Source organism: Cetorhinus maximus, chromosome 1 (assembly GCF_964194155.1).
Source record: "Cetorhinus maximus chromosome 1, sCetMax3.hap1.1, whole genome shotgun sequence".
NCBI lineage: Eukaryota > Metazoa > Chordata > Chondrichthyes > Lamniformes > Cetorhinidae > Cetorhinus > Cetorhinus maximus.
The window spans coordinates 11,179,375-11,192,836 of record NC_135879.1 but is presented as its reverse complement, the minus strand read 5'-3'; the positions used below and the strand labels follow the sequence as shown (position 1 = coordinate 11,192,836).

The window sequence follows — 13,462 nt, the reverse complement described above, 5'->3', positions numbered from 1 at the left end:
CAAAAAAAAAAAATCCCTCTGCTAAAAATGAAATGTTTGTCATTCGGGTGTCATTTCTTTTTAAAGCGGCGCGGCCAACCTGAGGGAAGAGAGCTTGGGGAGGGGGGCTTGACTCGCTCTGTCGGCGCGTCGGCCCGGCGCATTGTGGAATCTGTAGTTCCACTGGTCCTGAGGGCTGATTTGTCTGAATTCGGAGCCGGACTACAACACCCAGTGTGCACCGGTGCGCAGCGACGCGCTGGTTGCCGGGGAGAGACAAGCGGTAAGGAGCTGGGGTTGTGCTGAGGGATGAGATTGAATTGCTATCACCTGTGGGATAGGCTGTTGGTGGTTGCGTCCACCACCTTCTTTACTCTAAATACTTAGTGGTGTCACATTTTGTTTGATAAGGCTTGTAAAATACCCTGAGGATGTTTTGTTACGTTCAAGACGCTATATAAATGCAGGTTGTGCACTATGGTATGCAAGTTGTTGCCCAAGAACGACACTGTGGTAATGTTGAAGAGCATCTGTTTGAACAGGCCGTGACTTTGCATACTCCTGCATCCATCTCCTCCAGGACAATTTAATTGCTTGCTATAACATTGCACTCTACATGTTGTTGTGGATTGGGAAGGCCATTCTGCTCATACTTCCATCTTTTCAGCAAGATCCCACAAAAAAAGGGAAGCTTATGGCAGATACCGAGGGCTCAAAACAGCGGAAGCCTTAGAGGAGTATAGAATGTGTAGGGGGGAACTTAAAATTTAGGAGAGCAAAAAGGGAGCATGAAAAAACATTGGCAGGTAAAATAAAGGAAAATCCAGAGTTATTTTACATGTACATTAAGAGTAAGAGGATAACTAGGGAAAGAGTAGGGCCCATTAACGACCATAGTGGTAATTTGTGTGTGGAGCCAGAAGACGTAGGTAGGGTTCTAAATGAATACTTTGTGTCGGTGTTCACAAGTGAGAGGGACGACGTGGGTATGAAAATCAGGCAGAAGGACTGTGATATAATTAAAGAAATTAGCATAGAAAGGGAGAGGGTTCTAAATGGTCTGGCAGGCTTAGAAAGTAGATAAATCTCCAGGCCCGGATGAAATGTCTCCCAGGCTGTTGACTGAGGCAAGGGAGGAGATAGCAGGGGCGCTGGCAATTATTTTCAATACCTCTCTGGCCATAGGAGAGGTGCCAGAGGACTGGAAGACAGCCAATGTGGTGCCGTTATTCAAGAAGAGTGGAAGGGATAAACCAGGGAACTACAGGCCAGGCAGTCTAACCATGACTGACCAATTTGATTGAATTTTTCGAAAAGGTGACCAGGTGTGTAGATGAGGGCAATGCATTCAACATAGTCTACTTGGACTTCAGCGACCCAGAATTGGCTGAGTGGCAGGAAGCAGAAGGTGATGGTCTAGGGGAGTTTTTGTGACTGGATGCCCGTGTCCAGTGGGGTTCCACAGGGATCGGTATTGGGTCCCTTGCTGTTTGTGGTATATATAAACGATTTGGACTTGAATGTAGGAGGGCTGATCAGTAAGTTTGCGGATGACACGAAAATTGGTGGGGTGGTAAATAGTAAGGAGGATAGCCTTAGATTACAGGAGGATATAGACGGGCTGGTCAGATAGGCTGATCAGTGGCAAATGGAATTTAATCTGGATAAGTGTGAGGTGATGCACTTGGACAGGACAAACAAGGCATGGGAATACACGATGGATGGCAGGACCCTGGGAAGTACCGAAGATCAGAGGGACCTTGGTGTGCATGTCCACCGGTCCCGTAAGGTAGCGGGACGTGTAAATAAGGTGGTTAAGAAGGCATATGGGATACTCGCCTTTATCAGTCGAGGCATAGAGTATAAGAGCAGGGAGGTTATGCTGGAACTGTATAAAACGCTGGTTAGGCCACATCTAGAGTATTGCGTGCAGTTCTGGAATCAGCATAATAGAAAGGATGTGATTGCACTAGAGAGAGTGCAGAGGAGATTTACCAGGATGTTGCCTGGGCTGGAGAGTTTTAGGTATGAGGAGAGATTGGATAGACTGGGGTTATTTTCCCTGGAGCAGAGAAGATTGAGGGGGGATATGATTGAGGTGTATAAAATGATGAGGGGCATAGATAGGGTAGACAGGAAGGAACTTTTACCCTTGGAGGAGGGATCAATAACCAGGGGGCATAGATTTAAGGTGAGGGGATGTGAGGAAGAAATCTTTGACCCAGAGGGTGGTGGGAATCTAGAACTCACTGCCTGAAAGGGTGGTGGAGGCAGAAACCCTCATAATATCTAAGAAGTATTTGAATGTGCACTTGCGATACCATGGCATAGAAGGCTATGGGCCCAGTGCTGGAAGATGGGATTAGAATAGTTAGGTACGGAGCAGACTCGATGGGCCGAAGGGCCTTTTTCTGTGTTGTAGACCTCTATGACTCTATAATTCTCCGTCTGCATCTCATTATCCAGTTGGTTCTGACATGTTTCCTGGATTTTTACTTCTGCTTACCTAGCCAGGGGCCAGTTACTCCATGCAAAAGAAGGACATCTATTCAATAAATTAACCTTTTTACTAGTTTGAAACTATGGCCCCATCTACTTTCTTTTACTTAAAAGTAGTTTTATGGATTTACTTTTTACATAACAATGGGAAAAATAGCAGAATGGGGCGAGGGGGAAAGCAGGACAGTGGAACTAATTGTCTAACTCTTTAAAGAATTGGCACAGGTAAGATGGGCTGACAGCCTCCTGTGCTGAATAATTCTATGGTTTGCAATCTGGTGTACCTCTGTAACACCACATCACAGATATTTTTACAATCGTAAAATGCAAACCTCTCCTCCTAAATTAAGAACTTTACCACCAAGTATCCGTTCTGATACTTTACAAGTTAGTACGCTTGGGGGTACCCCACTCCCTTAGTTCCAAACCTGGACTAACCCTGAATTGTACTTCAAGGACTTGAGTACATTAGGCTTCTATATTGATTAATGACTAACTTAGTTGGTTGAGTCTTCCTTTAATATGAATGAATTCAGTACAGGCTTTCCGGACTGCTTCTCCAGATTTTCTTGGTCTCATTATGGATGTGTCCCTCATTCTTTACTCAGCCGTTCTTAACAGTTTTGCCTGGTCTTATGGTCTTAGAGCTTTCTGTCTCTGGGGTTTTTTTTCCATGTCGGCCTAACTGAGGTGCACTAGCTCTCAGGTCACGCTTCCATTGGTGTCACACCCTGATTTGACTTTTTCCCCTCTGTCACTTGACCACCTTTCGTCTTTGAATCCTTGAACTCTAAGCGTGACTTTAAACTGGTCTCTCATATCAGCTTGTGTCTCACTATCCTTCTCTCACTTTCTGTGATTCTCACCTTGTTCATTAAACTCTCCTTACTTGCCCTAATACTCTCCTAGCTCCTCACTGCATCTGTTGCTGCTGCTCTCTTTTAAAGTTTTCTTCCCATCCTTGGCTTTTTCTATATAACTATTCTTGCCCTGCTTTCCCCTTTGTCATCCTTGACCACTCCCTCTGCATTGACCTAAAACTGGACTGCCCTGGTGTGCTGTTTATTCCTCTAAAGCCTTGACTTTGGGTGCACTCTTGCTTCTGAGACAAACGATCATGGGTTCAAGGCCCATTTCAGAGTCTTGAGTGCATAATCTAGTCTGACAATTCAGTGCAGTACTGAGGGAACAAAGTACTGAGGGAACACTGCACTGCTGATGGTGCCGTTTGCAGATGAGACCTTATACTTGCCTTCCCCCTTGGGTGGATGTGTAAAAAAAATACCAGGACAGTATTTGAATAAGAGCAGGGTAGCTTTCGCACCTACTTCTGGCCAAACACATCACAAATGCCTAATTGCCTGAACAATATCTCCTAGCTGTCTGTGGGATTTTGCTGTGTGCAAATTGGCTGCTGTAATTTAGTTCTTCAATTGTAAGCTGATATCAGCCTTCGAAGAATGCCCAGTTCTCTTGTTTTACTATCTGAAGTTCCACCGATTATCCTCAATCTAGATATTGTAGCATAACAGTTATACGAGTTGTTTTTTTGTGCTGTATTGATTGTGGCTTGCCCAAGTTGCTTGTGTTTTTTCTTAATGGGCGTAATTTACTCACGCCTGATGAGCATTGTGATTGATTGTATTTACATGATCAGTGTGATTTTCTTGTAACAATTTTCCTCTTAAACTGAGGAGGAAAATATTTGCCTACCCGGGCTAGTTGTCTCAGTTGGAGCACTCTTGCTCCAGAATCAGAAGGTTGAGGGTTTTAGACCCAATGCAGTGCAGAGGGACTGCTGCATTGTTGAACGTATTGTATATCAGATGAGATGATAAACTGAGACCCCATAACCTTCTGAAATATTCTGTAGCACTATTCAGTGAAAAGCAGGGGTGTACATGCGGTGTCTTGGCCATCATTTGTCCCTTAAGCAACATCACTGAAATGGATTAGTTCATTGCTGATTTTCCAGGCTTGCTGTACTTGCCTATAAAACAACCATGGTTAGAATCCCGAAGTCCTTCGCTGCCTTTGGAGTGCTAGGCCAGGTCCTGAGAATGCGAAAGATGCTGGATGCAAGTTCTTTAATCACTTAAGATAAATTTTCTGATGTTTTTTTCCTCTCTTAGTTGCTCTGAGAGATTCCTATATTTGATCTGCTTTCTCCGACAGAAGGTGACATTCAGTGGTGGGGCTCCACACTGAGTTTACACCTGTTCCTCTGATGGAATCTGAATGAGTGAGATTGGAACAAACTAGTTTACTGGTTTGGAATTCTCCACTTAGACGTGACTGTTGGGTTTCTTGCAATGTTTCTCACTAAGCTGTGACAGTGATGCTGAAGAGATTAATTGAGATAACAGCATCTGGTATTAGTGAAGATGTGCCAAATTAGGTAGTGAAGTGACTATATTTGGAAAGTAACGTATGATATTTTCTCAATGGAATTGAGAGCTTAGCGGGAAGTGCCACACTGATTAGTCATAGGTACAATTCTGGTTCTCAGCTCAGCAATGACATTGAGAAGGGCATCCATTTACAGGCAAGACAATTGTATTGAAAAACTAACTGAGCCTAAATTCCAGTTTGTATTCAGCAGCGATCTGGAATCTTGCTTTATGGGTAGAAGGTGAACATGTTAGGAATTGCATCTGAAATTGGTGATGATACCAGTGTACGTTTATACAGTGCTCCTCACTTGGATCGTACGAAGTGTGCATTACTGAATATTGTATTCTGGACAGGGGATGAGTTGGTTAGCGCAATGGCGTGGTTTAAATATAGAGCTTTAAAGAGGTTTTTGATATTTGGATGGGAGCTTGTGATTTGGGAGGACTTTGGAAAGGGGCTGAAGGAAACACCTGAAAATGATGAACTGGGGAGAGTTGGAGCAAGAAATAGGCCAGAATTCCAGGATCAGAGAGTAAATTGAAGGACCTTTAGTTGAAGGTCACACAGGTAGAGTGGATTCAGGTGATGAAAAGAATTGAGGACAAGAATGGGAATCTTATAATGGATCCTTTGAGCTAAAGGAGGCCAGTGAAGCTTTGTGAAGATGAAAATGGGGCTGCGGGTTTTTGTTCAGGAAAGGTTATGGACCTCAACAACAACTTGCATTTATATGGTGCCTTTAAAGTGGTAAAGATCCCCAAAATGCTTCACAGGAGCATTATCAAACAAAGCCACCAAGCCACATAAGGAGATATCAAGACAGATGACCAAAAGGTTGGTCAGTGAGGTAGATTTTAAGGAGTGTCGAAGGAGGTAAGAGAAAGTTAGGGATGGCATTTAAGAGCATAGAGCCTTAGCAGCTGAAGGCACAGGTGCTAATGGTGAGTGTTTCAAGTTGTGGATGCACAAGATGCCACAACTGGAGGAGCCCGGATATCTCTTAAGGGTAGTGGAGCTGGAGTCAGAGATAGGGTAGGATAGGGTTTTGAAAACAAGGATGAAAATTATAATATCGAGGCATTGCTAAATCGGGAGCCACTAGATCAGTGAGGACAGATCTGATGGGTGAATGGGACTTGGTGTGAATTAGGACGCAGAGGGCAGAGTTTTGGATGAGCTCAAGTTTATATAGGGTGTAAAATGGAAGACCAGCCAGGAGTGTGTTGGAATAGTAATGTCTAGAGGTAACAATGGCACAGATGAGAGTTTGAGCAACAGATGAGCTGAGGCAAGAGAAGATTTGGGTGATGTTCTGAAAGTAAAGGGGAGCTGGTTGCCTAGTGGTAATGTCATTGGGCTAGTAATCCAGGGAGCCAGGCTAATGCTTTGGGGACATGAGTTCAAATTCCACCACAGTAGTTGGTGGAATTTAAATACAGTTAATAAAATCTGGAATATAAAGCTAGTCTCAGTAATGGTGACCATGAAGCTATCATCAATTGTCATAAAAACTCATCTAGTTCACTGATATAGTTTAGGGAAGGAAATCTACCATCCTGGTCTGCTCTACATATGACTCCAGACCCACAGCAATGTGGTTGACTCTTAACTGCCCTCAGAAATGGCCTAGCAAGCCACTCAGTTCAAGGGCAATTAGTGATGGGCAACAAATGCTGGCCTTGACCGTGACACCCGCATCCCATGAAAGAATTTTTAAAAAGTGAAAGTAGGCAGTCTTGGTGATGGTGAAAATATGTTGTCCGAAACTCATCTCTGGTTCAAGCATGACTCTAAGGTTCAGTCTTAGAAAGTTGCCAGGGAGAGGGGTGGAATTGGTGGCTAGGGAACAGACTTGTGGTGCAACCTGAAGACCTGTGGCTTTGTTCTAGCTAGCCAAGGGATCAAAAAAGGTGTAGTGAGATCAGCAGACATGTGATGCTGTGCTTTCAGATGATGTCATCATGGTGCAACATGTAGATAAGAAATAGGAAGTGGCCAAAGATAAATCCTTAGGGAACTCCAGAGGTAAAGGTGCAGGAGCAGGAAGAGAAGCCATTGCAAGTGATTCTCTGGCTATTACTGGATAGATAAGATCGGAACCAGGCAAGTGCATGCCCACCTAGTTGGATAATGGTGGAGAGGCATTGGAAAAAGATAGTGTAGCTAATGATGTTAAAGGCTGAAGACAGATTGAGAAGGACCTTTGTCAATAGGATGCCATTTGTGACTTTGATAAGAACTGTTTCAGTGCTACTGCAGTGGCGGACACCTGATTAGAAGGTTTCAAACATGGAGTTCTGGGAAAGATGGGCACAAAATTGAGAGTTAATAACACATTCATGGTCCATGTAGGTACCAATGACATAGGCAGGATGACGAAGGAGGCTCTGCATCATCAGTGTGATGAGCTAGGCACCAAATTAAGAAGCAGAACCTCAAAGTTAATAATTTCTGGATTATTACCTGAGCCACATGCAAATTGGCATAGGACAAATAAGATTAGAGAAATGAATGCATAGCTCAAAGACTGGTGTGGGGGAAGTGGGTTCCAGTTTGTGGGGCACTGGGTCCAGTATTGGGGAAAGTGGGATCTGTACTGTTGGGACGGTCTACACCTGATCTGTGCTAGGGCTGTGTCCTTGCGAGCCACCTAACCAGGAAAGTCGATAGGGTTTTAAACTGGATAATGGGGGCAAGGGATCAAATTTGGGAAGATGTGAGAAATCAAAGAGACAAAGCAAGAGAGACAGGTATTAATGTAGGAAATGATAAACAGAGTGTGACAGGAAGTGACAGAGAGTACAATTCTAAGAGTACATCAGACAAGGCTAGACACTACAAAAACAATAAAAGGACAGAACTGAAGGCTCTGTATCTAAACATACATAGCATTCGAAACAGAACAGATGAACTGAGTGCAAATAGAAATAAATAAGTACGATCTGATAACCATTACAGAGACATGGCTGCAGGATGACATAGATTGGGACCCGAACATTGAAGGGTATGTGACATTTAGGAAGGACAGGAAGCTAGGAAAAGGTGGAAGGGTGGCCCTGTTAATTAATGATAGTGTTAGCACGTTAGAGAGGGACGACCTAAATTTAGGAAACCAGGATGTAGAAGCGGTTTGGATTCAGATGAGGAATGATAAAGGCAAGAAGTCACTTGTGGGAGTGGTGTACAGGCCTCTTAATTGTAACTACACAATAGGATAGAGTATAAAAGAAGAGATAATGGGAGCCTGCCAGAAAGGTACAGCAGTCGTCATGGGGGATTTTAATCTACATATAGACCTGAAGAATCAGATTGGCAAAGGTAGCGTAGATCAGGAGTTCATAGATTGTTTTCGGGAGTTTCTTAGAACAGTACATTCTGGAGCCAACCAGAGAGCAGGCTATACTAAACCTGGTATTGTGCAATGAGGTAGGATTAATTGATAAACTCCTAGTGAAGGTACCCTGAGGTAGCAGTGATCATAACATGATTGAATTTTACATTCATTTTGAAGGAGAAACGAGTGTGTCCAAGACTAGTATTTTAAACTTAAATAAGGGCAATTATGAGGGCATGAAAGCAGAGCTAGCTAAAGTGAACTGGCAAGTGAGGTTAAGGGATATGTCAATAGGAGTTCAGTGGCAGACATTTAAAGGGATATTTCAGAATGCACAGAATATATACATTCCAGTGAGAAAGAAAAATATCAAAGGGAGGGCCCACCATCTGTGGTTAAGTAAAAAAGTTAAAGACAATGTCAAACTTAAAGAAAAAGCCTATAATTATGCAAAGACAGATGGCAGGTCAGAAGATTGGAAAGAATATAAAGAACAGCAAAGAATGACAAAAAGATTAATAAGGAGGGAAAAATTAGAGTGTGAGAGAAAGCTAGCTAGTAATATAAAGATGGATGGTAAGAGTTTCTATAGATATTTAAATAAGAAAAGAGTTAACAAAATGAGCGTTGGTCCTATAGAGATGGTCTGGGGAAATGATCATGGAAAGCAGGGAGATGGCGGATGAATTAAACAGGTATTCAGTCTTCACTACAGATGACACAAGTAACCTCCCCGAAGTAGCTGTAAATCAGGAGATGGAAGGGAGGGGGGGGGAAACGCAGGGAAAATTACAATCACCAGGGAAGTGGTATTGAGCAAATTGCTGGGGCTGCGGCTGACAAACTCCCAGGCCTGGATGGACTTCATCCTTGAAAGAAGTGGCTAGTGAGATAGTTGATGCACTGGTTTTAATTTTCCAAAGTTCCCTAGATTCGGGGAACATTCCATTAAATTGAAAAATAGTTAATATAACTCCTTTATTCAAAAAGGGAGGGAGACAGAAAGCAAGAAACTATAGGCCTAACATCTATCATAGCGAAAATGTTAGAAGCTATTATTAAAGATGTTATAGCAGGGCACTTAGAAAAATTCAAGGCAATCAGGCAGAGTCAGCATGGTTTTGTAAAAGGGAAATCACGTTTAACCAATTTATTGGCATTCTTTGAAGGAGCCACATCTGTGGATAAAGGGAAACAGGTGGATGTACTGTACTTAGATTTCCAGAAGGCATTTGATAAAGTGCCACATCAAAGGTTATTGCAGAAAATAAAAGCTCATGGTATGGGGGTAACATGTTGGCATAGATAGAAGATTGGCTAGCTAACAGGAAGCAGAGAGCTGGCATAAATGGATCTTTTTCTGGTTGGTAGGATGTGACAAGTGGTGTGCCACAGGGATCAGTGCTGGGACCTCAACTTTTTACAATTTATACAAATGACTCGGATGAAGCGACGGAAATAATGGTGGCTAAATTTGCTGAAGACACAAAGATAGGTAGGAAAGTAAATTGTGAAAAGGATGTAAAGAGGCTACAAAATAACATAGATAGGTGAAGTCAGTGGGCAAAGATCTGGCAAATGGAGTACAATGTGGGTAAATGGAAAATTGTCCATTTTGGCAGGAAGAATAAAAAAGAAGCTTATTAGCTAAATGGTGAGAGATTGCAGAGCTCTGAGATTCAGAGGGATTGGCGTTTTCTAGTGCATGAATCACAGAAGGTAAGTATGCAGGCACAGCAGGTAATTAGGAAAACTAATAGAATATTATTATTTATTGTGAGGAGAATTGGTTACCAAAGTAGGGAGGTTATGCTTCAGTTGTACAGGGCTTTGATGAGACACATCTGGAGTATTGTGTACCGTACTGGTCTCCTTATTTAAAGAAAGATGTAAATGCATTAGAAGCAGTTCAGCGAAGGTTTACTAGACTAAGACCAGGAATGGGTGGGATGTCTTATGAGGAAAGGTTGGACAGGTTGGGTTTGTATCCGCTGGAGTTTAGAAGAGTAAGAGGCAACTTAATTGAAACCTTTAAGATCCTAAGGGCTCTTGAGACAGTGGATGTGGAGAGGATGTTTCATCTTGTGGAATAATCTAGAACTGGTGTCCTTGTTTAAAAATAAGGGGTCGCTCATTTAAGACAGTGATGAGGAGACAATTTTTCCCTGAGAGTTCAGTGTGTTTGGAACTCTCTTTCTCAAAAGACGGTAGAAACAGAGTCTTTGTTTTTAAGGCAGAGCTAGATAGATTCTTGATTAGCAAGTGGTTGAAAGGTTATCGGGGGCAGGCAGGAACGTGGGGTTGAGGTTACATTCAGATCAACTATGATCTTATTGAATGGTGGAGCTGTCTTAAGAAACCGAGTGGCCTACTCCTGCTCCTAATTCGTATATTCAAGGACTTTGGAGCAGAAAGCGAAGTTGGAGATGGGGCAGTAGTTGGGAAGAACTGTTTCGTGACAATGAGCAGGCCAACAAGAGGAGAATTCAAGTCTAAAGATGCTGGAAAAGTAATGGATTAGGTTCATAGTCGTAATGGGAAAGAGTTAGAGAGGCAGGGACTGATAGTATTTGGAGTTGAAAGAAAACAGACTTGGTGACAGGACAGATGTGCAGGAGGAAAGTCAGCTTGGGTTTAGGCTGAGGTTTCTCTCTGGGCCAAGCTTCAAGTGGGAACCAGGGAGGTAGCTCAAGTCTGAAATGTGACCCAATTCTTATCAAAAAGGCACAGACCTGAAATGCTAGCTCTCTTTCTCTCTCCGCAGATGCTGCCAGAAGTGCAAAATGTTTCCAACACTCTGTTTCATTAATAAATTGTATTATGTAATTTTCCTTTTATCTCCTACAGTCAGAACATTTGACTGTTTTCCTTGTACACTAACCAATATTATTGCATAATAGTAATTATGCTGGGTTTACAGAAGCCTAATCTTCCTACCTGTGCATGCAAAAATATTGGAAGGTCACCACAACAGGAATGATACCTGTTTTTCAATTTTAAAAAAATTGAGACATTTTGGCAGAAAAGAAAGCATGAAGGAACATAAATCTTTCAGGATAAACTAGCTCTGCTGAGAGAAGGCAGGATTCTCTTAAGGTTAACTTGCAGGTTGAGTCGGTAGTTAGGAAGGCAAATGCAATGTTGGCATTTATTTCGAGAGGACTAGAATATAAAAGCAGGGATGTGCTGCTGAGGCTTTATCAGGCTCTGGTCAGACCACATTTAGAATATTGTGAGCAATTTTGGGCCCCGTATCTCAGGAAGGATGTGCTGGCCCTGGAGAGGGTCCAGAGGAGGTTCACGAGAACGATCCCAGGAATGAAAGGCTTAATATATGAGGAACGTTTGAGGACTCTGGGTCTATACTCGATGGAGTTTAGAAGGATGAGGAGGGATTTGATTGAAACTTACAGAATACTGAAAGGCCTGGATAGAGTGGACGTTGGGAAGATGTTTCCATTAGTAGGAGATACTAGGACCCGAGGGCACAGCCTCAGAGTAAAGGGAAGACCTTTTAGAACAAAGATGAGGAGAAACTTCTTTAGCCAGAGAGTGGTGAATCTATGGAATTCATTGCCACAGAAGGCTGTGGAGGCCAGGTCATTGAGTGTATTTAAGACGGAGATAGATAGGTTCTTGATTGGTAAGGGGATCAAAGGTTATGGGGAGAAGGCGGGATAATGGGGTTGAGAAACTTATCAGCCAAGATTGAATGGTGGAGCAGACTCGATGGGCCGAATGGCCTAATTTCTGCTCCTATGTCTTATGGTCTAAGTGTGTTTCCCTTATGAAGAATCACTTGTTTTGCAGAATACTCCTGGGAACCTTTTTGCTGCAGTTATACTGCCACCTTCATGTCATTGTGAAGTGGTTTGAGGATTTTTTTTGTGCTAAATTGGCAGCTAAACATCAGGGTTGTCCAGGAAGCCACCTCACAGTGGCTGCAGAATGACTCCACGTTTGAATCACTCAAGTGCATGTAACAAATATTCTGGTTCCCCTTGTCATGGATTCCTCCATTAGAGGAAATGCCTTCACTGTCTCTACTTAATTGAATCCTTTGATCAGAACTACTTTTTATAGACTCGGCCTGTTTCATTTGGCAGAATGAAAATATGGAGGTGGCTGTACTGGTACTTAGCACTGAGGCCCCAAACAAACAAAATAGGATACTGAATAAAATCATTCATTTCCTGTTATTAAAAAATGACATACAGCGCTACTTAATCAGAATCATTCCAAAACTATTCGAAAAACAATACTGCGGATGCTGGATATCTGAAATAAAAACAGAAAATGCTGGAAATACTCAGCAGGCCTGTTAGCAACTGTAGAGAGAGAAATCTCTGCAGATGCTGCCTGATCTGCAGAGTATTTCCTGCATTTTTTTTTTGCTCTTATTTCATTAAGAATTAACTTTGTTTCTTTCCCACGTGCCAGCTCAGTTAGTAGCAATCTTGCCTCTGAGTCAGAAGTTTATGGGTTCAAGTTCTACTCCACGTCTTGAGCAAAACATCAAGGTTGACACACCAGTGCAGCAATGAAGGAAGTTCCTCCTTTCAGATGAGATGTTAAACCAAGGCCCTGTCTGCCCCCTCATGTGTATATAAACGATCACATGGCACTGTTTTGAAGGAGAGCAGTGGAGTTATCCTGGTGTCCTGGTCAATATTCATCCCTCAATTAACATCATAAAAATCACAAATTATCTAGCCATTTATCAGATTGTTCATGCAAATTGGCTGCTGCCATTAATACAGTGACTACACTTCAAAAACACTTAATAGGCCGTATAGCATTTTTGGATGCTTTGTGGTTGTGAAACGTCCAAGTCTTTCATTATCTAAAGGTCTAATGCCAAGAAAGCATGCATTGTATGGGAAAATATTGTGGGGCGGATGGGGTGAGGTTGGGAACATTTGCAGTGATTTCTTTGAAGGTTCGGAAGTTCGTTGTACAGATTGGCTGAAATGTCCTATTAAAAGTAGTGCTTTGATTGGTTCAAATGAATTAATCAGGAAGCAGCCTTTCCTTAGCCTCCAGGCCCAGGACATTTGAGCTGCTTGGATGTAAGCTCTTGATGCCGGTACTAAATTCTCAGTGTAACCATTGGCAGAGCTGAAGGAGCTTGGAGGCCAGATTCGGTCGGTGGGGTGTGTTTTGCACGTGCCATCTTAAGTGATCACTACAACTTGTATTTGTTAAATTTTCGAGAGGAGGGCTGCCGGCATTGAGTGGAATTTTTATGATCATTAT

General features: G+C 42.6%; 1 protein-coding gene across 2 annotated transcripts in view; it reads left to right on the top strand.

The window, feature by feature from the left end:
- The first annotated feature begins 128 nt into the window (after positions 1 to 128).
- Positions 129 to 13,462, top strand: part of tbck (TBC1 domain containing kinase) — a 194,763-nt gene continuing 181,429 nt past the window's right edge. For both annotated transcript variants that reach the window (XM_078531467.1, XM_078531620.1), the window contains exon 1: positions 129 to 262. The gene's annotated coding sequence lies outside the window, so the exon portion shown is untranslated. The remainder of the gene's footprint in view (positions 263 to 13,462) is intronic.